Here is a 7,248-nt window from a genome sequence, read left to right as displayed (position 1 = left end):
CTTTCAGCAGCCGGCTCCTCATTTGCCTTTAAGAGATCCTGTATAGCCTGCTTCTCAGCCTTTATTTCGTCCTGGACTGTAGCAAGTTTAGCTTGGATGGACTTCACAGCATTCTGAGCAAACCCCAACTTGGATGTTTCAACAACCAATCTTGCTTTGCCTGCCTCATTCTCCTTCTTCAAAGACTCATTCTCCCTTTTAAAAACTTCCAAGTCCGTCTTCAAATATTCAACGTCCTTCTTTAGACATTACACCTTCCAATCCAAAGTCTCATTCTTGGCATTCGAAGATTTTAGTTCACAGACAACCCTTAGCAAAGTATTTACAATCTGCAAGAAAATCACGAATCAGGCAAACTGAGGCAAGAAACACACAAGCAAAAGAAAACTAAGAGAAAAAGAATTATACCTCATGCAGCATAGTAACCAAATTAGCAGCACAGTCCCAGGAATGATACATAGCTGCTACTGCCTGAGCCGACATCTCCTCGGCCTCATATTTATAGTAAGGATCATCAACCAGGAAGGAGTGAGCCTAGATTTTTTCTTTGGCAAATTGAACATCAGCGAGCCTAGCGTTGACCTCCCTGACCTCCCTCACACCTTCACCACCAACTCCTTCAGAAACATTATCCGACCTTTTTCTCTTTCCAGGCTGACTAGGCTCATCAATATCAACCACAACCTACGGAGGAGACACCAATTGAGCCTGATGAGGAGGGACCTGGATTTGAAGCGTATTGTCACTCCCTGTAGCCTCACTACTCTGGGACTTTTCCCCTGTAATCTGGGAAACACCTGCCTTTACCACGGACAGGCCAAAGCTAGCAATCCTCGCAGAAGCCCTAGTAGTTACACGACGAAATTCTATATCAGCAATACTAACATATGTTCAGGCATTAAAATCAACATAGAAAAGACAAACACTTATTTCCTGATGATGAGGCCCCCGAAGCCTTGGCACTTTTAATAGCCTTATAAGTGTTAGGCCCAATTTAGCCTGGTCTGACTTCAATTTAGCCTGACCTTATTAGGCTGATTGGGGCAACCAGGGACCGGACAAATCTAATTACTATGGCAACCAGGGACCGGACAAATCTAATTACTATTTGGCATATGAAGAGTATCACAAGATAAGCAAGCTACTAAATCTTAGATGAAAACCCTGATGGTAGTGCAGAATAGCCTGGCAGGACACTCAAGCAGGCTGGATTAAATTGACAATTAAGAAATACAGTTATATGAACAAATAACCACGTCCTACTCTCATGGACGACCAAGTCCAACTACAAAGAGCACATAATCTTATCAAATCAGAACGTGCAAGAGGAAAAGAACAACAGTTTGTTGAAGAAGAACGGGTCAACCATATTAATAGGGAATGTGCCCTATTTTCCAGCTAACAACTCCCACGATCAAGGGGAACGCTGAGGTTGAATGCAACGTTAGCATGTGAAGAACTATAAATAGCATGATCTAACAATTGTAAAGGAGATTATTATTCATCAATTATTTACAATTTATCTCTTACTCTTTCCTGAATATTCAGTTGTATACACGAGTTTGTGTTCAGCTTATCAAAGTTATACAAACGATATTATTTATACTTAATTCTTCCTTGTAATTTACTCATACTATCATTCTAAATTTATTGAACTAGATACCCTTATTACTCAATAATCAAGCCGGATCCTTTCAGGGTAAATTCTGCTAAAATAATTGGCGCCCACCGTGGGGCATCTAGTTCGTTAATCAAAAAATTCCTTTTACCATTCTTCATTTAATATTCATATACAAAAATGGTAGAACTCACCCCAGAACAACAATTGGCGGTTGCCTTAGCTAAGATCAAAGAATTGGAGACAATTCAAGAAAAGGCAGCCCAAGCAGAGGCTGAAATCAGTAGGCTTAAGGAATCTGAGTCTAATCTGAGAAAAAAATTGGAAAACCAGGCTTCAGGCTCCAAGACCGGATTTGAACAAGGAACCCCATTCTCATCCATTATCAAAAACATTGACTTTTCTAATTTTGGAACTCCGGAGAAGGATACCTTATTCGGCACCCAAATCATTCCCAACGATGAAACAAACAAAACTGAAGCAACAATAATGATGGCTATGCTTCAGGAACTTCAAAAACTCCACAACAAAATAGAAAATATACCTGGGGTGCCAGACCCTGTGGCTGAAGTAGAAGTTGACAGCTTCGCTGATTCACCCTTTGCAGATGAAATTGCAAAGATTGATCTCCACAAGAAATTTACCATCCCGTCCATGAGAACTTATGATGGAACCTCTGATTCACAAAATCACGTTGCCATATTCAAAAAGATGTTAGCCACCTCAATACCCAGTGCACTCAGGCAGGTCTGCATGTGTAAAGGCTTTGGTACAACCCTAACTTGAGCAGCATTACAATGGTTCATCAATCTCCCAAATGGAAGTATCAAGAATTTTGCAGAACTGGTCAATGCCTTCGGTCAACAATTCGCAAGCAGCAGAGACATGGCCAAGAGACCCAGTAACCTGTTCAGGGTAAAGCAACTTCCTGAAGAATCTCTCAAAGAATTCCTGGCAAGATTTGTCAAAGAGAAGGTAGCCGTTCCCAAGTGCGACGAAGAGACGGCGGTAGAAGCCTTCAGGCAAGGAGTACTGCTTGGTAGTGACATCTATGCAGACTTAACCAAAAAAGCTTGCCCAACCTTTGCCACTATTCAATCCATCGCCTTAGAACATGTTAGATTGGAAGAAGATCTCAACTTCAGAACAAACGCGTCCGGAGGAAAGCAAGGCTATGGACACACTAACAGGAAAAGCTCCTACCGTAAAGGAGGCAACCCCGATCGGACCCTATTCCGTAATCGAACGATCCAAGTCAACATAGCACAAGAACACAAAGGTAACCTTTCTAACCTACCAACTATTCCTGAATATAACTTCTTTATAAATACTGCAGGATTAATCTAACGCCTGGAAAGCTTGGGAGACACGGTCAGATGGCCCAAAAAATCCGACAGTCCCAAGAAAGATCCAACGAGATGGTGTGACTTCCACCAAGACATCGGGCACACCACAGAAGAATGCATCCAACTCAGGAAACAAGTGGCATACCTCTTAAAGAAAGGCTATCTAAAAGACTTAATTCAGCAGCCAAAGAACAAAGATGAAGGACAAAACAAGAGAGATTTAGGGAACAACAGAGATCCTCCTCCTCCTCCCCCCATCTATGAAGTCAAGCTCATAAATGGAGGATCAGAAATCTGTGGCTTAACCAGCTCGGCTGCCAAAAGAATATCCAGGGAATCTAAACTTCAACCCCCTCTTAGATCTAAGTCATTACCTGCTGTTACTTTTGATGACTCGGAATTGTAGGGAATATCAGATCTACACCATGACAGCTTGGTAATTACCATGCAAATTGGCACAGCTAAGGTATCAAGAATCCTGATAGACGGGGGCAGTTCGATCAACTTGGTGATGCTTGACGTCCTCAAAGCTATGAGGATAGATGAAGAGAAAATTATCAAAAAATCCAGTTCCTGGTTGGATTCAGCGGAGAAACAAAGAACACGCTGGGAGAAATTAGCCTGCCAATCAACCTATGTGGAAGGCGTGGCTTCCTATGAAAAAATCGGGGTAATGGATTGCCTATCCTCGTTGATGTGACCATAATTAGAGCATATTTAGTCCCCGAATTAGCCTTGTTCCCATGCTTTTTAGTGCATATTTGTGTCATTTATTGTCTTTAGTTCTTTGTTTTGCATATTCTTTGAGGTTTTGTGTCCTTGGTAGGAAAGGAGTGCAAACCTTGCATTTTCATGGCAAAACGAGACTAAATTGATTAAATTCAAATGACCAAGCATCAAGGAGAGACAATATTAGAAGGCCTTTGTACATACTATAGTAGATGGGCAATGATGAGAAAAGATCCTTGCATCCCCGAGGAAATCCCCAAGGATTTTATGAAGAAAAGGGAAGAAAAGAAGAAGAAATGAAACTGCACAGCAATCCGTGCGGATTGTCCTGAACACGCCCGTCCTCCACCTTCACAATCTGTGCGTCTTCACTCCAAGACGCCCGGGTAGCAACCCCAGAAGACGCCCGTCTTCTCCCCAAGACGCCCGGGCAGAGACCATGAATCCGGCCGTCCCGTGCTAATGACGCACGGATTCCCAGGCAGACAATTTCGTTTCTTCAAGCTTCAAGAAAGATGCCCATCCTTCCAAAAATATCGGCGTTTCCTTAAGTAGGGAGTTAATCGTTATTTAAGTCCTTAGTTAACCCTAATTCCTACACCTAATCCCCACTATAAATACCCCATTAGTCTAATTAGAAGAGCATGTTCTTCTTAGCAATCTTTAGTGTAGTTAATATCAATCAAATCTCTCTTTAATCTTGTAATCAACAATTAATCATGTTTTAATACAAGTTTTATTTCCTTAATCTCTCTTTTGTTTATCCTTTATTTTGGGTAATTGAAGATTATTTGGGTTATTATTGGGAGATTGACAACCTCTCAATCAAGCATCAAGTACTTCTTTTATTCTTTGCTTTATTATTGGAATCATTAGCAGGTATAGTTCTCTTAATCCCTTTTTAATTATTGCTAATTACTTTCATTTATTCATCATGTTTCACTTTGTTGGTATGATTGACAACCTTGCTAGCATGTTCAACATGATAATGAGTGAGTAGTTCTTTAGCTAGGGTTAATGTGTAATTAGGGGAAACCAACATGAGGAATGATTCATGCTTAAATTAATATGCTTTCATGGTTTATTTGCTTGCTTGTTATGATCTCAACTCATGCACATGTTATGTTTGATGAAATGCGAGCCTATGAATCCTTGCATTTTTTACCCATCACCTATCTTTTCAATGAGACTTGTAAGACATAACCCAACTCGAGTCTCATTATACCATGCATGTTGTTGAGTAGGGAAGACTAAGTCGACTTGTAGGTGTTGTACAATCTAAACGATTCGGCTCCGGGACCCAAACGTTCCTAGGATTGTAAGATATAACCCAACTCAATCCATCACAACAATAATTGCTTGCTTATAATTTGAGAACATGTTTGTATGATCAATTCCCATGAATCCCCTATGACCCCATGATACCCTAGTGCTTTTTATCAATTGTTTACAACCCTTTTAATTCATCTTGCTTGTTTACTTTCATTGCTATTTAGTTTAGTGACCTTCTACATCAACCCCAATTGTGACACCCCTAAGACACCACTTGTTGCAATAGAAATCTCATCTCAATTCCCGTCCCTTTGGATCCGACCTTTACTTGCCTCTTTACTAATTGTAGAGTTGTTTGTGAAGCTATAAATTGTGTTTTGGTCTAGGTGCTCCTAACGACAAGTTACCGAAAAGATATAGTCCGACCAAAAATGGCGCCGTTGCCGGGGACAGTGTTAACTTGATTTAGATTTTTCTTATATTGTTATTAGTTGTGTATTTCTTTGCCTTGGGGAAGTAAAACTCCTCAAGGTTTGTTCTAATTGTTTTCGAGTTGTTTGATATTTTGCATGTCTAGAAGGTCACAAGGTGACTTGTTACCTTTTGATCGTGAAATTGAAAGAACTTTGACAACCAATAGAAGACTTGCTAGGAGAAATTTGAGAGGTGTTGGTGAGGTTGTAGATATTCAACCAACTATTGAGTTCATCAACCCTTTTGCAAGAGAAGGTGAGGAGAACCCAACACAAAATACAACACAAAATCAACCCACAATGCCTAAGTTTTCATCACATTCCGTACCCACCGAGGAGAACCTACCCAATGGTACTCCCACACCACAACATCTAACCGGAAATTTTATTGCCAAATCCGCATTTATCCAATTAGTCAAAAGAAGCCAATTTGGGGGGATGCCTAGTGAAGACCCTTACTCTCATATGGAGACCTTTTGTGACTATTGTGATGCGATTTCTCAAACCGGTGTAACTCAAGACCAAATTCGATGGGTCTTATTTCTTTTTTCTCTAATTGGCACCGCGAAACAATGGTTGAAGGGCCTTGATAAGGCTACTCTCGGAATTAATTCTTGGAAAAAGTTGGCTCTAGCTTTCTACAAAAAGTTCTATCCACCGGAAAAGACTAACATGCTAAGAGCTCAAATTACGGGTTTTAAGCAAAGGGATGAAGAATCTTTGTATGAAGCTTGGGAGCGGTTCAAAGGAATTTGTCGCTCATGTCCTCACCATGGACTTAGCGAGTGGTTCTTGGTACAACAATTTTCGAACGGTCTATATGAAGATTCAAGGAACATTCTCAACATGGGATCAAATGGAATGTTCATCGAAGTTGATGACAATCAAACTTGGAACAAAATTGAGGAAATGGCGGACCATAACTCACAATATAGTAGACCTCGCAAGGCTACTAGAGGAGGAAAGCATGAAGTGGACTCCGTTACTCAATTGGCTGCTCAACTTAGTGCTCACATTGATACCATCAATTTGAAGTTTGAAAAGGCTATGGCTAGACTTGAAGAATCCTCAAAATAACCAAAGCATCATGTTAATGCCATGACAGCATCTTCATCAATCCCAAGTGGGATATGTGAGAATTGTGGAACTTTGGGACATGACCCAAGTGAATGTAGGGGAACAAATGAACAAGTGAATGCTTTCCAAGCATACAAGAGTGGTACCCCTTATTCCAACTATTACAATGAAAACAACAAATTCCATCCAAATCTCTCATACAAAAGCCAAAATGTTCAAAACCCTCAAACAACATACACCCCACCTCCCATGAGAAACCAAAATCAAAGACCCTTTTACAACCAAAACCAAGGTTACCAAAATCAATCTCCATACAATCAACAAAATGACCAAGGTTTTGATGTTCAAAAAGCGGTCCTTCAAATGCAAAAGAATCAACAAGAGTTTTTCACTCAAATGCAAAAGAATAGTCAAGCAAAGGAAACCACCATCAACAACATCCTAGCTCACACCAAAATGTTGGAAACCCAATTGACTCAACTAGCATCTTCAACCTCACAAAGACAAAAGGGGCAATTACCACCTCAAAGTAATCCCCCAAGACATGAAACGGTTAGTGCCATTCACTTGAGAAGTGGTACAAGGGATGAAGCACCGAAGAAGAAAGTTGAGGATGAAGTTGTGGAAGCTAGTGAGAAAGAAGAAATTATGCAAAACTCCAAGGATGGAGAACCATCAAAAGAAGAAATTTCAAAGAAAAATGAAGACAAGGTCAAGGAGAAGGAGCCCATTG

General features: G+C 40.5%; 1 non-coding gene across 1 annotated transcript; it reads right to left on the bottom strand.

Annotated features, from left to right (window-relative positions):
- Window positions 1–6,110: 6,110 nt before the first annotated feature.
- LOC141637372 (small nucleolar RNA R71) lies at window positions 6,111–6,217 on the bottom strand. The gene has a single exon (XR_012541756.1). It is a non-coding gene; the product is annotated as a small nucleolar RNA R71 (small nucleolar RNA).
- Window positions 6,218–7,248: the final 1,031 nt, after the last annotated feature.

The sequence above is a fragment of the Silene latifolia genome, unplaced genomic scaffold, assembly GCF_048544455.1.
Source record: "Silene latifolia isolate original U9 population unplaced genomic scaffold, ASM4854445v1 chrun_scaffold_16, whole genome shotgun sequence".
Lineage (NCBI taxonomy): Eukaryota > Viridiplantae > Streptophyta > Magnoliopsida > Caryophyllales > Caryophyllaceae > Silene > Silene latifolia.
The sequence above is the reverse complement of the archived record's forward strand: the minus strand, read 5'-3'. Positions and strand labels throughout refer to the sequence as shown.